Source organism: Mirounga angustirostris, unplaced genomic scaffold (genome assembly GCF_029215605.1).
Source record: "Mirounga angustirostris isolate CCGP_5_RB_7025 unplaced genomic scaffold, mMirAng1.0.hap1 SCAF_1, whole genome shotgun sequence".
Classification (NCBI taxonomy): domain Eukaryota; kingdom Metazoa; phylum Chordata; class Mammalia; order Carnivora; family Phocidae; genus Mirounga; species Mirounga angustirostris.
Genome location: NW_026991709.1, coordinates 183876318 through 183895409, shown reverse-complemented (window position 1 = coordinate 183895409; position 19092 = coordinate 183876318). Strand labels below are relative to the sequence as shown.

Sequence of the window (19092 nt, the reverse complement as noted above, 5' to 3'; positions counted from 1 at the left end):
TGTGTTAATTTCACTTGCTCCTAGAACCCATATGGCTGGTGCTATTAGTATTCCTACTTTGCAGATGAGGATATAGAGGCTAAGGAATATTTCCTGCTTCAGCTCTCAAGGTGAATCAATATGAACTTGAACTGGCCCATGTCCACTCTACCAGACTGAGTTCCCACCCTCCTCCTCTGGCTGTTGGAGACCTGGCTCCCTTACAACTCCCACTCCACCTGCATGGTTAGTTTCCCTAACATTGGGTTACTTCTCATTCCCAGCCTTAGCACCAACTCTAACACTCATCCCTCCTCTTCACCCTTTATGTTTCCCCCTAAATGCTGCTTGCTCCAGGAAGCCTTCCCGGTACTCCATTATAGCTCACTCGCCGCAACCGGCCCGCGCTCGGCGTTCTCCCGCAGCTTGTCCTTCGCGTCCACTGCTGCCACCTCCACCCACCGCAATGGAAGAGGAGATCACCGCACTCGTCATCAACAATGGCTCCGGCATGGGCAAGGTGGGCTTTGCTGGGGATGACGCCCCCTGAGCCGTGTTCCCGTCCATCGTCGGGCGACCCCAACACCAGGGTGTGATGGTGGGCATGGGCCAGAAGGACTCCTATGAGGGCGATGAGGCCCAGAGCAAGCGGGGCATCCTGACCCTCAAGTAGCCCATCGAGCGCAGCCTTGTCACCAACTGGGACGACATGGAGAAGTTCTGGCACCACATCTTCTACAACGAGCTGAGCGTGGCCCCCGAGGAGCACGCCATGCTGCTGACCGAGGCCCCCCCTGAATCCCAAGGCCAATCACGAGAAGATGACCCAGATCATGTTCGAGACCTTCAACACCCCAGCCATGTACGTGGCCATCCAGGCTGTGCTGTCCCTGTATGCCTCTGGCCGCACCACTGGTATTGTCATGGACTCTGGGGACGGGGTCACCCACACTGCCCATCTACGAGGGGTACGCCCTGCCCCACGCCATCCTGTGTCTGAACCTGGCTGGCCGGGACCTGATGGACTACCTCACAAAGATCCTCACGGAGCGTGGCTACAGCTTCACCACCACCGCCGAGCGGGAAATCGTGCGTGACATCAAGGAGAAGCTGTGCTACGTCGCCCTGGACTTCAAGCAGGAGATGGCCACAGCTGCGTCCTCCTCATCCCTGGAGAAGAGCTATGTGCTGCTCGACTGGCAGGTGATCACCATTGGCAACGAGCGGTTCCACTGCCCAGAGGCTCTCTTCCAGCCTTCTTTCCTGGGTATAGAGTCCTGTGGCATCCACGAGACCACCTTCAACTCTATCATGAAGTGTGACATGGACATCCGGAAGGACCTCTACACCAACACGGTGCTGTCTGGCAGGACCACCACGTACCCTGGCATCTCCAACAGGTTGCAGAAGGAGATCACAGCTCTGGTGCCCAGCACGATGAAGATCAAGATCATCGCTCCTCCTGAACGCAAGTACTCGGTGTGGATCGGGGGCTCCATCCTGGCCTCGCTGTCCACCTTCCAGCAGATGTGGATCAGCAAGCAGGAGTATGACAAGTCAGGCCCCTCTATTGTGTACCACAAAGGCTCCTGGTATTCCATTATACACTCTCTTCATTATGCATTATCTTCATGTGCACATTTTCATTGAGAAAACTTCTAGGGATTAGTTCTTTTTGTAACTATGAGTTCATTATCCATCTCCCTTGCTAGACTGAGGCTCCAAGGTGCCCTCACATCTGTATTTCACCCAACAATGTGAATAAGTGACTCATTAATGACATGTCATTCTCAATTCTTTAGCGTGTGACATGGTTAGTTCCGATTAGCTCATTTCTAAATTTGTGGCTTTCGGCATGACAAAAGGGAAGTACAAAGGTACATGAAACTGCTAAGTTAAATTGTAGGACTTTGGGTGATTGACCTTGAGAAGGAGTGGGTTTTGAAAGCCATTCCATTCTCTGTCCCTTTTAGAACAGAAGCTTGAATCTGTATACACCATTTTTGCCAAGAGAGTTAAATGGATGGCTGTGGAGGGAGTGCATTTACATGGCTTTTCCAGTAACATGAAGCTTTAAGCCCATGGAACTGTCCCCAAACAAAAATTTGGTCTTGGCCACCTAGCTTCTCCCACCCTGGTGAGTCAGGTGGAAGAGTGGGGTAAGTGGTCCTAGAGGGTGTTGTCCTAAGGCTCGCTTTCTCCTGTAAGGGGCACCACTGCCTCAGTTTCCATGGCCAAATAAAGGACATTCTGCATCAAAACTTGTCTTGAAACTTCACAATGCAAATGAGCACATTAGTGAGGCTGGGAGGTCTGGCAGGGAGTAAAAAAAAATCTATTTCATTTTGCTCAGTTCCTAAGTTTATTTGGCCATGTTTAGTCATAGCATGCTGTCTTGGATTAGACTGCACCAGAAGCAGACCCTGAGATAAGGATTTAAGTGAAAGAAGGTTTTTTGGGAGGTGAATTTATAAAAAGCATCGGAAGCAGGGAAAGGAAGTGAGATTGGAAAGGGAAGGAGGCCAGTCCATGGGGCATAAATAAGCAAATTTACCTTTGGAGGCAACTGGAACTCAGCCTTGCTGGGGACCCATGGGGGGAGACACCCACCATAGAGGTGACCTGTCTCAGGAGTAAGGAAGCTAGATTTTATTCACCAGCTCTCATCAGTCAGACACTGAGGGCTGCTTTGGGGGCCACTAGCTCCCTTGTACTTTGGGCCTGCTTTGCATGGTATCTAGAGAATGATGGCAGGCAAGGACTGGCAGGTGCTCACAACAGACCACTGGTTGTCATGCACAGGAACTGAGTGCCAAGGGGAGATGGGTGGGAGCATGTCTGCTGCCCCCGTGTCCCTCTTTACCTTTTCCTTTTTCACACAGGGCACCCATTCATACCTGGTGGAAGTAGTACTTGAGGACCAAAATTTGGAAAACAAAATTCCAAAATTTGGCATTCAAGCAGTTCAGTGAGTTCCCAGAAGCAATCCTTTAGCTGAACACACGGAGCCAATGCTATGCTATAGTTTGTAAAACTCCAAAGGGAATTCCTGTAAATGCCACCAAATACCAAACATATAAATCTCAAGGCTCAGCAGAAAGAGCCTTGGGAGATCAGAACTTATGGGATGCTACATCAAAAAGCCATCTAAGGATCCAAACTTAGAATCAGGTTCTAACTCAGGTTGTCTGTGAAAGAGAAAAGTTCTCTTTCCCACAGCCAAGGGCACAGGGGATGCCATACTAACAGTGTCCTGTGTATGGTGATGGCAGGCTACATCCGCAACAAGCTAGAGATCATCATATGGAGGTACAGACAAAGACATAGAGCTCTGAGGACCCCACTTCTATGGAATGTCTTACATTCTAGCAAAGTCAGACAATACAATACCAGCAAACCAAAAGAGAAAATGTTCATAGATGGTAGTAAAGGTTATGAAGTCATTTAAAAGGATAATGGGAGAAAGAGTAGCTGGCAGAGAATTACCTAAGGCTGAGTGATCTGAAATGGCATCTTTGAGGAGGTAAAATATGACCTGACACCTCCCTGCTTCCATAGGGGGAGAAAGAAGGGGATTTCAGGAGGACAGAACAGTAAGTTCAAAGGTCCTGAGATGGGAATATGATTGGAGTATTTAAGGACAGGGGCCTGGAGTACCCTGAATGAAAGGTAGAGTGCTAACAGTAAGGTTAACAAGGAAGGCTATAGCTGGAGCACGCTGGGTGGAAATTTGGTCAATTTTTCCATCCATTTCATTGTTCTTAAGGGGAAAAAAAAACCCAAAGCATCAGAGAACATTTGCTGAATACCAAATGATGCTCCCATGTTCTAGATTTCTGAGAAACCTAAGGAAATTCATCAAATTCTGTCTCTAGGCAGCATCCTAATGGTCTCATCTCATTCTTCAGCATATCCCACCAAGATCTCAAATGGCTTCACAGATTAAAACCAGCCCCTAAAAGCTGAATGCTGACCTACTCTTCAAAGATCTTATGTCCCAGTCCCAGAAAGCAATAATTGAACAGAAACAGGGCACAGTGTTGCTAGGACCCACTTCTTGCTGGAAGGAATTCTTCTTGGTCTACACCATCTGATTTCACTGATGGCTTCAACCCAGCCCCTTGAGGCATACCCCAGGGTGGTCCCCTTCTGGACTGCCATTCACTGATTCTGTAGGAAGGATCCCCAGTGGCACAGCCACAAGGCTCCCTCAGGTTGTCCCTTGAGGATGATATTGGGGAATCTGTCTCAGGAATGCACTTAGCCTTGTAAGACAAGAAGAAGGCTGGTTCTTCACTCTCTGGCAAAGCCAGAGTCAGGAGATGAGGGGAAAGAAGAGGCCAGTTCTTGGCCCTTGGGGACAGAGACATCACAACAGGGGGCCCCGTCATCCTGCAGGAGCCTGGACAAACCTCGATTTTATTTCACAGCCAGTTACTGGGCAGCGGATGTACGCGGACGGAGCAGGGCGCTCCTACAGAAGTGAACAGAGCACGGGCCCTGCCCTCAAGGGGTTATCCTATAATAGAAAGAAACACGGACTACTCCTGGTCATTCCAGGCAGAATGAAATCAGCGTCAAAAGGGACATTCAAACAGAGAACTTCAGGAGAGTAAGGGGAAGAGAAATTAATAAGCTCACTGCCTTTCTTTGGCTTGATGGCAGTTAACTGGGCTAACTAGGTACACATAGGATTTTATGGTTCCCTTGTCACACTCGTGAGTCAGGCTTTTTTAGCTGAGGAAAAGGCAACAGTGTGTCAGGCAACAGAGCACTATTTTCAAGAGATGCGGGGAAGTGAGAAGGACAGGAAAACAACTCATGAAAAGCTAGAACAATGTCCCCTGTTCCGCAAAGTGACAGCAACTCTGAGGGTTAGGTACTGAGATATCTTCTCATAAGAGGGTTCTCTCTCCCACCCTCACTACCTTCACCTTGTGCTTCTGCTGTTCTCTCTGCATCTGGGTCCTTCTTTCAAGATCTTGTTTTTAACAGACCCCTAGCCAGACAAGTCTGTTGGGTGGAAAGATCAACTCTTACACTTAACCTTGGGCAGGTTGCTTCACCTCTTTGTGCCTTGATTTCCTATCTGTGACAGGTGGATATTAATAGTACCTACCTTAAATGGATTTTGTGAGGATTAAATTAGTTAACACACAGAGACAGAATGATGCTACTTCTACCATTAGGCTAGGGTTCCGTAACTGTGTCCAGGGTAGCAGGCTCTCGTGGACAAAATGGCTATATACCAGTTCCGTTTACTTGGAAGGCAGCTAGGGTTATTAGAAGTGCAAGGTCTCCTGGATGCTTAGAAGCTTAGATTCCTTTCTTCTACATCACAGCACATTTTGAAATAAATTTTAAAACTTAAATTCCTATCATAAAATAATACAGGTTCATTAAAAACTATTTAGAAAAAAATAGTCTAACAAATAGCAGATGAAAATCACAGAGTAGAGGACATATGATTTAAGGGGACTGACCTTGCTACAGGCGTGGGCCAGTGGACTGGGCAGACTCTCCCCTGGGACTTCTGCTAGAGCTGCTAAAAGATACTCTTCTCTTCTGGGACCTGTAAGACATAGGATTAATATGTTTGAAGATTCTGATGGTGAAGAATAGAGAAGAAAGCAGATTCCAGCTTCCTGGAAGAAGAGAAAGAAAGGTGGGAAACGCAAGCTCTCCAATGACAGTGTGGGGACCTGGATCCAACACCTATTTTTTGGCCAAAAAGTTGTATGAGCCAATATGTTTCTTCCATAGATTTTTTCACTTCAACTAGTTTCGGCTGAGATTCTGTTACTTGTAAATGAAATAATTTTGACCAACCATCCAGAAATAACCACATTTGCATGTGTGTATACTTCCTTCCAGTCTTTCTTTCTCTTTCAAGCTCTCTGCATAGTTGTTTTTTTGTTTTGTTTTGTTTTGTTTTGTTTTGTTTAATGAGAGAGGATCTTAATCTACAAATTTTAATACTTTTTTTCTTTCCTGATCCTGTTACAAAGTTTAGTGCCTCTGGTTAGCATCTAAGTCTTTTTGAGAGAGGACAGAAGAATTTATGCTGTCCCCCACCCCCTCCCCTGTCACCCTTCTGCTCCCTGAAAGATATTTCAGAGGGCAAGGGGCTATCCCATGATACCCATGGGTTGGCAGTTCCTTCCACGCTCAGTTCTATAGTGCCGGGCTGGAGACCATCAGCTTTGATAGAGACTTTGGCCTTAGGTCAGCTTGGACTCCTGCCTGGTCTTTCAAAGCACTTTCCTTTTAAAGCCTCCAAACCCAGCATTTTCCATAAACATCTTGCTGCCTTTTTTTTTTTTAAGTGGAGAGAAATTCAAGGGTGAACATACTGTATATTAATGGTGGTCTAGGGACAAGCAACATGGACCAGAGTTTCAGGGATCCAAAAAAAGATGCACAGAGTGCATTGGACTGCCAAACAACCATTTGGAGCATAACTGAAAATTGAAAATGCTGTAATGACATGGTCAGAATTATACCTGCAATTCCTAAAGAAAATCTGAGGTGAAGTAGCCATTGCTTTCTAATTAGCATGATCTGATAATGCAGGCTACAGAACATTTGCTAGTAATTATGGTGCTTGCTTGCTCTGCTTATAGCTCAAAAATAACAGCAAAGTTTGTTTTGCTAATCTCGCCTCTGGATTTGTGAATTATTTGCTTTCATTATCTGAAAGATAAACTGGAAAGAAAAATCCAACGCAGGGGGAATTTTTATAAGACAGAACACTCGAGTTGTCTTTGGATGTGGACGCCACACTTAATTTAATAAAAACCAAAGCAGACCATGTTGGAAGCTCTAACGGAGGAATGTGTTTATAATGAGGGAAGTGCCACAGGTCAGAAAACAAACATGGGCTTCGAAACTGTGGATCATGATCATACCCACTATCTCTTATTCTGCTGGGTGATTCTGAGCAAGTCATATCACCTTCCCGGGTTCTGACTGCCCTGTTCTGCCCAGAGTAGCAATCATACCTGCTCTGCCCATCTCAGAGGCTGTGAAGAAAACAAGAGATAGTATGCTTTAGATGATTAAGATTTCTTTTATAAACACAAAACTATAACACTATTATTAATATTCAGATAATGTTCTCTAGAATTTACAGAGTGCTCACGCATCGAACAGATGGTGCTGTTATAATTCCTAGCCATCTTTCCCACTCTGTAGATCCCAGATGTCAGCCACTTGACTAGAAAGAGATTCCGTTTTAGGGGCACCTGGGGTGGCTCAGTTGGTTAAGCATCTGCCTTCAGCTCAGGGCACGATCCTGGAGTCCTGGGATCGAGTCCCACATCGGGCTCCCTGCTCGGCGGGGAGTTTGCTTCTCCCTCTGACCCTCCCCCCTCTCATGCTCTGTCATTCTCTCTCTCTCTCAAATAAATAAATAAAATCTTTTAAAAAAAGAGATTCTGTTTTAGAGTCAGGGAGTCAGGGATTTTCACCTCAGTACTGGCTGTGTGACCTTAGGCAAGTTAGTGACCTCTTTGGTCTTGGATACATCCTGGATGCAATGGGGATAAAGAAACACCTGCCACCTGCCTAGCTGCCTGAAACCTTTCTGCTAGATAGCAGGTACACATATGTATTTACAGTAAGCAGTCACACTCAAGTATGAAGTTCAAATAGGCTGATAGACGAGTACAGCAATTATAATAACATCCATAATAGCTGCTATTTTTTTAACCACTTTCTCTGCCTTGGGCACCATTCTAAAACCTTTACAGGCATGAACTAAGGGACGCTCATTGCAGTTCTGTGAGGAAAATGCTGTCATTCTCCCTTTATGGATGAGCAAACTGAGGCATGCAGGGATGAAATATTTTAGCCAAGTCCATCCAGCTAATAAGTGGCCCCGCTGGGATACGGTGCAGGAAGTCTGGCTCCAGAGCCTGCCCTGGAAACATTTATTCTGCATTGTCTCTCTAACTGCTAACATTTATTGAGGGCTTACTATGTGAGCTTTGCTCTACCATTCTTCTAAGTAGTTTATAATAATTAACTCAATATTCTCAGCAAACCTTGATTAGAGTTATTGTTTAGTTTTAAAAAATGATGCCCAGTGAAGATTGTCAGATAAATGATAAATAATTTTTATTATAAGTATGTCCCATGCAATATTTAGCATATGCTTATACTAAGAAAGTACTGTTTACCTGAAATTAAAATTAAAATTTAACTGGGCATTCTGTATTTCATCTGACAACCCTACCCTGAGAGGAGGTAGGAGCTAATCTAGTTCCTTGTACTGAGTGGACTTTGGAAAATAGTAATTTCTACCATTATTGGTATTGTCAGGTTATTTATTCTGACATCTGTTTTCAATTGTTTCTCTAGCCAACGAAAATCAGAAGCTATATGCATAAAGAAAATAATTATGATATATTAATAAAATAAATTAATAGTGCCTCTGTAACTCTTTCACTGATACGGTCTAAATGGAGCCTCATGATGATCCTATAAATATTGTGCCTATTTAATAATGAGAAAACTGAATCTTGGAGCCATTAAATAATTTGCCCAAGGGCACAGAAATAAAAAAAGCCTAAATTAGAAGGGGCACCTGGGTGGCTCAGTCAGTTAAGCGTCCAACTCTTAGTTTTGACTCAGGTCATGATCTCAGGGTCGTGGGATCGAGCCCCATGTCAGGGTCCATGCTGAGCGTGGAACCTGCTTAAGATTCTCTCCTTCTCCCTCTCCCTCTGTCCCTCCCCCTGCCCAGTTCCTGAATGTGTCTGCTCTCTCTCTCTAAAAAAAAAAAAAAAAAAGCTAACTAGAACATCACATTGTGGTCTCTAGGATATGAGAGCCATGTTATTACATATCAGGTTTTAAAATGAAGAAAATTGGAGTCTGGATTCTAGCCCCAATTTCCTTTAATGGCAGGACATATCTGAAAACTCAAAGCACAGTCATCTCTATAAAACCAGTCAGCCCCAAAAGAAAAGGCAGAGAGAAAAATCTCTTCAAAATCACTATTAAGTCATTGATAGGGATTTAAATGGTGCAACAAGATCATCTCACATACTTTTTTCTTGCCCCTAGTTACTACTTTTTCCTTGCCATGGTGCCACAACTCTCAGTGATATGTCTGGATAGTTTCCATTTATTGAGAAGTTTTAGTGTTCCAGATACCTTGATAAGAACTTCACTATCCCCTCAAAAACCAAGAGGTAAAATCCTCATTGCATATATGGGAACACTGAGGCTCTGCAAATTGTCAAGGTTTAGCTTCTGGCTAAAAAGTGACAGAGCTGAGCCTGCACCCCAATCTTATATTACTCCACAACCTATTCTTCTGACAGATGCATGACACACGTGCTACCATGATCGGTCTGATGCCCACTGCAGACATGACTAGTCAATCATGGTGTTCTTTCCCTTTGAGCCCGGAAAGGAGCCCAGAATCCTTCTATAAACATTATTCTGGGCAGCCACTACTGGTCAATAGCAGCAGACATTCAATGTCATTACCTACTAGCTACCCCTGCGATACCTCCTCCTGATGAACACCTCCATCGTAATGGCTACAGTGAAAAAATAGTCAACTCTGCAGGCTGCGTGATGAATGCTACTTTAAGGAGACTGTTTGGTAAGTCCCAGAAATGGAATTCATCTGAGATGTGATGGTTCAGAGGCTGCAGTCCAACTGCTACTTATAAAGAGAGAGAGAGGATACCATGTGAAGAGCCCGGGGCTCTCTGCCACCAAGCCAGTTGTGAAGCCACCATTTCCAAAGTCTTGATGCTGCTGTGATGGTCTGTTGCTTTCCACAGGAGGAAAACTGCACTCTACTCCAGCCAATCAGGAGGCTCAACATCCCGCCTCCTCTCTGAGGAGTTAGGTTTCATTCTCAGACAGCATGCTCTCACAGGCTAATGACTGGTTGGAAGCTGAGAGTGTCCTCACATTGTGACACAGCACAGATTTAAGAGAGCAACAGGCCATTCCTCTGGCTTCCCTGTCTGGAAACCAAGCCCAGCTGGTTCACTCCTTTGTGCCCCCAGTTCCCCCCACTATCCCCCCACCCCCAGCCCACATATAATGATGCTTTTCTTCTTTCCCTTTCTTGGGGGAAGGATTTAAGAGCTGCGTGGACACACCCAAGGCATTGTTAGTGAAAGTTCAGGAAGAGACCGTGAACCCAGTTAGGAATGAGCAGAATCAAAATGAGAGTGGGAGGGAGAAAAAAGGGAACATTATCCTTTAACTATGCCTATTGCTAAGATAATAGAACTCGTAGGTCTCACGATGAGGACCCCCAAATTATATTTAGGCCCCATCTTCCTCACCTCCATCATTGTCAAAACCAACCAAGAACAAGTTTATCAGGGTCAAATATACCTTGAGAGCCAGGAAAGGCTGTTCAGAGTCCACAAATAAAGCAGGGATGTAAAAACTTAGAAAGGTGGTCCAAGGGTGTGATATATTGCAGGGGGCACACATGAGGGGAAAGAGAAACAAGTGAGGGTCTAGAGCAGACATCCAGCACAGAGAGGCAACGAGTTGGAAGGGAATTGGTACCATGCACCATTATGAAGAGTGAGAGGATTTGTAAACACTGACATGGAGAGTAGCTAAGGGCTTAGATTCTAAAGCCCAGCTCTGAAGATTGAATCCAGACTCATCTCCTGCTAGCTGTGTGGCCTCAGACAAGTTACCTATAATCTCTAGGACTCAATTTCCCCATCTGGAAATGAGAACATTAATAGCACTTGTCCCGTGGTGCCGTTCTGAGAATTGTGTGAGATAATTTGTATAGGGTGCTTAGCACAGAGACTGGCACCTAAATAATTCAGCACATGGAATTATCTCTATAATCTAAATATGTCTACAATATTCAGATTTTTAGAGGTTATATAATACTATTTATTAAATTATCCCATTTATAGAAAACATTTCTTTATACATATATACTTACTCACAAAAGGAGAAAAAATAAAGCTTTGAAAGATATGGACCAAACCCTGTTAACCATGGGGACACAATGATTTTTTTTTTCTGCTTTATATATTTCTGTATCTTTTGGCATTTATCTGTACTAGGAGCATGTATTATTTCTATAAGAAAATAAAGATACAACTATTAAAAATTCAAATCAAATGACTTCTGACCCTGGAGCTTGGAATTTAATGTGAGTTCTAAAAGAGACCAAGGTGGCCCCAACATCCTTAAGGAAGAAACAGATGTTCCCTGCTGGGGTCAGCCTTAATGACAAGAAAGGACAACCACTTGGTAAGAGTGAAAATGACAAGGATGAAAGTGCTTAGTGATGCAAAATGGAGCAAAACGGGCAAGGTGTGAGGCCACAACACACAAAACCTTGTAGTTTTCGTACCGAGAGTAGATATGACCCACCTTCCACCATTTTTAATGAAATAAGGTTCTTTGTATCGTCTTCCATGAAGGTAAAGTTTATTCCTCTGCCAGTGGCCATGTCTGGACTGCACAACAGGTGAATAAAGCTTGGAAAAATGGCAATATATCTCAAAGAAAAATTTTAGAGCCTATTTGCCAAGTGAAGAAGGATTTGTATGGCCGCCTTTGATTGAAGCACTCTGAACGTTAGAAAATAATTGTGAAAATATAAAGAGAGGCCTGCTGATTGGGTTGAGGTTTTGGGAACTGGCAATTAATCCAAGAAGCTGATTTTAATTGGATAGAGAGGGAATAAAATTTTTATTGTATTACTCTAGTTGCAATGCATTCCAAGTATGGTTTTTTTCAACCAGTATTTTATGAGTGAAAATAACTTTCTTGCCTTCCTATCTTTTGGAGAAGGCCTTGATGCATCTGAAAGCACCTTCATTGTACTGCAGCTTCTATCTGGGCCAATGAAACCATAAGCTGAGTGTTCTTAAGTAGCTCCAGGGCTGGAAGATCCACTTCCCAGGTGGCTCGTCCACACAGCTACGAGATGGTGCTGGCAGAGGCCCCGGTTCCTTTTCACACATGCCTTTTCAAAGGGCTGCTTGTGTGTCCTCTAGCGCTGTGGCTGGATTTGGCCAAAGCAAGTTATCCAAGAGACTAAGACAGGAGCTGCAATGCCTTTTATGACCTAGCCTCAAAGTCATACACTCCTAGCCTTAGAAGTCAGCTTAGACCAGTCCTGATTCAATATAGGAGGCAAATATGAAAGGGAGAAATAAAAGGAAGAGAGGATTGGGGGGGGGGCTATTTTTAAGAGTGGCTTCCATAGGCACCAATACATACTGACAGTTTTTAGAACCTACTAGAGGCAGTATCGAACAGAGATGATACTCTCGGCAGAGGTTATCAAAGCCTGGGTTAAGGGTTGGAAGTTTTGAATAATCACGAGGTCAGACTGTAAGGCAGAGTATGGGCAATTTGACCTCTGAAGTGTATCTGGGCTCTAGTTTGGACCCATTTCTTAGTTATTTCTAAGCTTGAGACCCTCTGCCCTAGAATAAAATGGACATGAGTGAATGACTGGCTCCTTCAACAAAATATGTGTCAGACCCAGTGCTAGGTCCTGTAGCTACCCCTATCTAACAGTGCTTGTCCCAAGGAAGACTACAAATACTTGCCTGATTAATGAATTATAATTTTTCACAAGAAAAACATAGGATGCTCTGGAGACAAAAAATAGCCAGGCAGTATCGAGAAAGTGCTAGTAAGCTCAGAAATGATGAGTAGGAGAGATCCAGAGAAGTGGGAATGAGGAGGGAGTTACCAGTAGAGGGAACAGTATGTACAAATCCATGAGTTGGGAACATGCTAGGGGACTGTGAATCCTGACTGCCTGGCCTACACCCAGGAAGTTACTGGTAACTGGGATTCACTTGACTCAGTGCTTGATTACTGGGAGAAAAGTCTTCATCATTTAATACCAAATTATTTCTTCTTTCAGTTACAGATAAAGACATGCAAGCTGTTTTCCAGATACCCAAAATATTAAGGCAAAGTTGTGGGGCACATCTTAGGAGAAGAAAACTTCTATCTCACAGAATAGAAAAAAAAATGCCTGAATTAGAAAAGAAAATAGAACTGGGCATTTAACTGCTAAAAGCTCTGGTTCCTTCCAATGCCTGAAATTAAACATGAACAGTTCAAGAAATAATGTGAAGTGGGTATTTAAATTTCATGGCCACTGATGTCATCGCCATCATTTTACACAGGCAAATCATTACAAAGGGGTATGCAGCTTTTTGTATGGATGACCAGTGCCATTCCTTTTCTGGGCTCTGAAAGAACCTCAGATATAAAAATCATAAATTAACAAAAGCATAACCATGTAATGGTCCCTTTAAGATAAAACTGGCAGTATTTAACTAGAAATTACTGACTGTTCCAGAAATGACATTTTGTGTTCGGCAGTAAGAAGGAGAGCTTTTTTGTGTGTGCTGTCTCCCCTCCCATTCAGTTACAACAATGAGTCACCATTACCTGCAAAGCTAGACATGTAGCTTCGCTTCTTGTGCCAGAAAGACAAGACAGACACTAGTTGGCTGGGATTTAAAATCAGAAGGGTAAAAATGTTTAATTTACAGATTTAATTAAACATGAAAGCTTCCAGGAAGGAAAATATGTCCCCCATCCCCCATTCCCCACCTTTATAAAAATGTCTCTACTGATCTTCATTCCAAAGAGGCAACATACATTAGAGAACTAATTTCTAATGATTTGTGTAAAACATCAATTTGCCCCAAATTAGAAAGACTGTGTAATGAGGACTGGTACAGACAAAACTCCCAAGTTTTATCTGACGAAACCACACCTCTAAAGGAAATTTCTTTACATGTGTTTCTATAAAGGCTGTGTCTTCTGCCCACCTATCTTTGGCCTCCATGAGGCACAATGAAGGTGAGGTAGTGGAAACATAAGCTCATATGTTTCTTAAGAATATGATGATTATGTACAATGTACAACAGGCCTGAGTTACCTCCTAAGACAACGTCTCTCCCCAGCTCTTTTCCCCCAAACGAGGTCTTCCCAGCCAAGAAACCTGACTCTTATTTTCATAATGCTTCAGGCATGCATAGCAAAGAACAGCTCTTTCTGCCGCTATAGTTTAGGCAAGACCCCTGCATCTGTGCTGAAAAGTTAGAATTTCACCTCTTTGTCTTTGGGAAACTGAGTAGTCAGGGGAAAAAAAAAAAAAAAACAAGACTAAACTCCTACTACATCTTTCCAAAAATAATGAACAACGAATATGAATACATATTTTTAAAACTATCTCCCTATGGAGCTTACAGAGATACAAATATGTATGTATTTCATAATATTCAGTGGGTTCTCTGGGCATGGATAGGTGGCCCTATAACTTAATCCAAGATCTCTTCAGTATCTGCATATTCAACTCTAATTATGTTTCAGATCCTGAAGCCCAATTTTCTCCATTTTAATGAAATGTGTCCAAACGTGACTCTCATGAGTAAGTGGCAAAGGAAGGGTATGCTCTGGGATATTGGAGGTGGTGGTGAGGTGACAATAAGCTGACAGCTTTATAACAAAAAGCAGAAAAGGGGGGTGCTGAGCCCTAAGTGAAGACGGAGCATATTTTTGTGTGTGGAGGAACCGAGTCTCTTTTTTTTTTTTTTTTTTTTTTTTTTTTTTTTTTTTTTTAAAGATTTTATTTATTTATTTGAGACAGAGAGAATGAGAGAGAGAGAACAAGAGCAGGGAGCGGGAGAGGGAGAAGCAGACTCCCTGCCGAGCAGGGAGCCCGATGCGGGACTCGATCCCGGGACTCCAGGATCATGACCTGAGCTGAAGGCAGTCGCTTAACCAACTGAGCCACCCAGGCGCCCCCGAGTCTCTTTTTTAAGAGAAAAGGAGACATTTTGACAATAAGTGGGAGAGTATTTAGTTTCTCTAAAGGGATTTTTCAGGAGCACATTGCTCAACAGAAAATATTACCTAGATGAGATTGTTTGTCTAGCAGACCAGAACTGTTTTTAATTCTACTTTCTGCACTGTTAGTACTCAACAAATGAGCAGCTGTATTCCAAGAGTGATAAGTCAAGTACATTCATTGCTCCAGTATCTCTGCATTCAAGGTTGCCTTCTTGAACACAGATAGTCATAATGGACAAAGGTAGGCACTCTTAAAGGGACATTCATGTTTGAGTCTCCTTATATATTTCCTTTATACCACCCACAAAAGACTTCTATTCTCTTTTTACTTTTCTATTAAATTTCCTTAATATCTTTGATATTCAGTACCAGCTTCATCTTTACTTTTACAGAAATGTTTATAATTTCTCAAATTCATTCCCAAAGAGAAGACAATGGCATCCAGAAAGACACTATGAACTCATCATTTTGTCTGCTAAGTACACCTCCCTTCATCAAAAAAGAATCTCCTTTAAAGTGGGAAATATTCCTTCCACAGCTTTTGGTTCTAATAGAGGTTGCCAATCAGTTTAACCCACCCACTTGTTTAAATTATGAGCATGTGACCTGGCTGGGCCAATCATCGTGCCGTCCCTGTGGGATTGGCCAGAGAAATCCACATCTGATCAACCTAAGCCATTAAGAGTCCTATTTGGGATTGAAGTGGAGGCACCCCTTTGACTCGGGTGATGATGAAACTGGGAAGAAGTGAGCCTGGAAGATCCCATCAAATCTGCCCCTGGCCAGGGGAGGAAACTGAGAGAGGAAATGGAGCCAATCATTTTGAGTCCTGTCTCTGTCATTGTTCATGCAGCTCTTCTTTCAGATATGTGAGCCACCCACAATTCTGCCAACGAATCACCCTCTTTTACTCCTTTAGTAATTCAGGTTGGGTGTCTGTAACTTCCTGATGAATGCAGGTTCTAATAGTTCTAAGAGCATCAAGAAGCACCTTGCACAGTGGTGTGCACAGAATAGGCACCTAATGTATGTGGGTAAATTGAAGGGCAATTTTTTTAAAACACATGAATTGTAGAGAGCAGAAGAGGGATTTCTAAATTGGATAACTGAATTTTATTGTTATTATTGGCACAAATAGTGACTTTATGTCAGGGCTACTAACATTTCAGGTGTTACTATGTGAAGTGATTAAAAGAACAGACCAATGCAGTCCAGTGGAAATACAACTTGAGCCACATATATAATTTTAAATCTTCTAGTGGCCACATTTTAAAAAGAAACAGGTGAAATTAATAATAATATTCTATTTTATTTAACCTATCAATAACTTATAATTCATCATATAATCAATACAAATTAATCTGATATTTTAATATTCTTTTTTTTTTTGTACTAAGTCTTCAACATCCAGTATATATTTTACACTTATAGTACATTTCAGTTTGAACTAGCCACAGTTCAAGTGCTCAATAGCCACACATGGCTTGTGACTACTATACAAGACAATTCCCTGGTTTTAATTCTTGTTCCACCACTGACTAGTTCTATGACATTCAGAAACCTATCTGGTTTATTTGAGCCTCACTTTCCTCATCTGTAAGATGGGGAGAATGATAATCATCCCTTCATCACAGGATGGATAAAGATGTAGAGGTAAGGAGGCTGGATGAAGTTCCTGCCACACTGAGCTGTGTTCTGGTGGGGAACATGGACAACTTACTGACACAAATATAGGTAAACAGAATAATGTCAGAAAGTGCTAGACGACAATGAACAGGGGATGGAGAAGGCAAGTAACTCTTCAGGGAATGGAGTCTGCTTAGAGAGACTTATCAGTGTGGGCCTCTCCAAGAAGGTGATCGGTGACCTGAGAGGTCAACAGTGAAACACAGCCAGCCACATCACCATCAAGGTAGGAGGCCAGGATCTGTGTTCCAGGAGCCCCAAAACTGTCTTCCAGAAAGAAAACACAGAAACAGGTATCATAGAGAAGACTCTCATACTGTAAGCCCTGTGCCTGCAGCCAGCACCTAGTTGTTTCCTAAGTTTTGGTGGGATGCAGGGCTAGCCACAGCTGCTTGGGGGCTGACACACCACCCCCACCAGAGAGAGAATTAAAGAGAGAAAGCAAACTCTATCGACAGAAAGAGCTGCGGGCTGTGGTGGTGGCATGAAAAAAACCAGAGCAAGGTAATTTCAGGCAATGCTGGGTTTAGAATAAGCTGATACAAGTGCCACAGGGCAACCCCGACAATCTTCCCTGGAGCGTGGAGTTTCAGGACAGCCCTGAGCTTGTGAGGTCCTGCAGAGACACTCTCTCTGGGCGGTGTACCTCTTGCCTCGCTGCTGCCAAGTGCCAAATTGTCCTGGCTCAGGGCTGGGCCCACTGCTGGCTGTCTTGTTTTTATTCCCTCTGCCTGTTTCTCTTTGAAAGCAAATTGCTCCCCAGGCTGTTTATGACATGTCTGAGGCAGCTGGCCTGGCAGCCTCTAGAGTGGTTTAGGGTTTGCCATCCAGGTAGGAAAGCTTGAGAAGGTGAGCTGCTTCTCACATCAACAAGGGCTTCAGAAAAGGGTTTGTGCCAAGCCCGTGCTCAGCACCTAGTATGCATCAACTCCTTTCATCCTCCTCAAAACAGCCCCGAGAGAGGTCTTGCTGCCCACATTCTGCAATAGAGAAAACTGAGGCTCATAAAGGTTAAGTCATTTCCTCAAAGCCACACAGCAGTTAAGTTGTAAGTCCAAACTCTTGGATATTTCCCCTGTTCTGTGCTCAAGGGAAATTGTTTGAGCTAGAGAGAGGGGAAGTACCAGGCATGTCATGTGGCAATCTATGAGTCTTTCCTCAGTAAGAAACTCAAGCAAGGGAAGAACCTGAACTTGATTCTACTCAGTCTCTGACTTCACACACCCAGGTCACCACGTGTAGATTGCTCATTTTGTTCCCAAGTCAGCTCCAAAGACAACAGATAATGCGTAGAAAAGATGCACTTTAAGGGCATAGGGAATTCATCACTGGGAACAGAATCCAGAGAAAGGGAAGAAAGAATTTGGATCAGCACTACAAAGCCAGATGTTGAATTCATTAATAGATGCCTTTAGGAGCGCTTTTAGAAGCACAGCATCATAAGTTTGAGACCAAAATTCAAATGAGAAGTAGAAAGCAAAAACAGATTGCATTATTCATCCTCAAAAGGTCATACTTCCCACCCGCAGCAGTAACTGGAGTTTAAATTTGGTTGCATCATAAAGGATCTATACATATACCCACAGAGGCCTTGATGCCTCCTCCAGCTCATGCCACCCTCACTGACACACTGCTTCCTGGTCAGGGTCAGTGCTTCCTTTTTCCTTAACATCCTTGGTGATCTTTGCTCTCCCTGACACTCTGACACTCTTGTTACTCCCCCTCTTCATTACTGTGAGATCAGATAACAGTGTCATAGTTCTATGTTGCTGTATAACAAATGAGCCCAAAACCGAGTGGCTTAAAACCATGCACACTGCTTATCTCACAGTTTCTGAGGGTCAGGAAGCCAGGCACAGCTTAACAGGGTCTTCTCTTTTGGGGTCCCTCACAGGCCAATATCACGGTGCCAGTCCTCCCCAAGGGTGGAGTCTGCTTCCAAACTCACTCAGTGGATGCTGGCAGGTGGCAGTGCCCATGGGTGGGTGGATAGAGGGCTTCACTCATCATTGGTCAACCACTGGAGGCAGCCCTCAGTTCCTTGCTAGGTGAGTCTCTCCGTGGGGAGCTTCATCAGAGCAAGCAAGAGAGTGACAGCAAGACAGAAACCACAGTCTTTTGTAAGCCAGTCATGGAAGTGCCATCTCATTACTCATGCTGTATTCTGGTTGTTAGAAGGAAGTCAATAGATCTAGCCCCTGCTCTAGGGGAGGGACCTGCATGGGAAGTGGGAACCATTGGTGGCCATCTTAGAAATCTGCCTATCACAAAAATCATGCACAACATTTCCGTTTAGTACTATACCTGATATATCTAAATGTCCAGTAAATGATGGCCATGGTTGACATTATATTCTCCTGCTCTCCTACCTCTTCCACTGCCCTGGGGTTCACCTCAAGAGGATGGAACAACTATCGTGGCATCAGATATAAGAAAACTTAAGTATCCCTCCCCCATGTACACTTTTTCCCCCAGGGGGAAGCCAGAGTAGTTGTTCTAAAACCCAAATCTGATCATGTCACCTTCTGCTTAAAACCTGTCAGTGGGTCTCCAACATCCTTCACATGTCCTTATCATGGCTTTGGA

The 19092-nt window shown here is 43.7% G+C and overlaps 1 pseudogene across 1 annotated transcript; it reads left to right on the top strand.

Annotated features, from left to right (window-relative positions):
• Positions 1-559: 559 nt before the first annotated feature.
• LOC123833654 (actin, clone 302-like) lies at positions 560-11738 on the top strand (annotated as a pseudogene). The gene has a single exon (XR_006788321.3). The product of XR_006788321.3 is annotated as an actin, clone 302-like (transcript).
• Positions 11739-19092: the final 7354 nt, after the last annotated feature.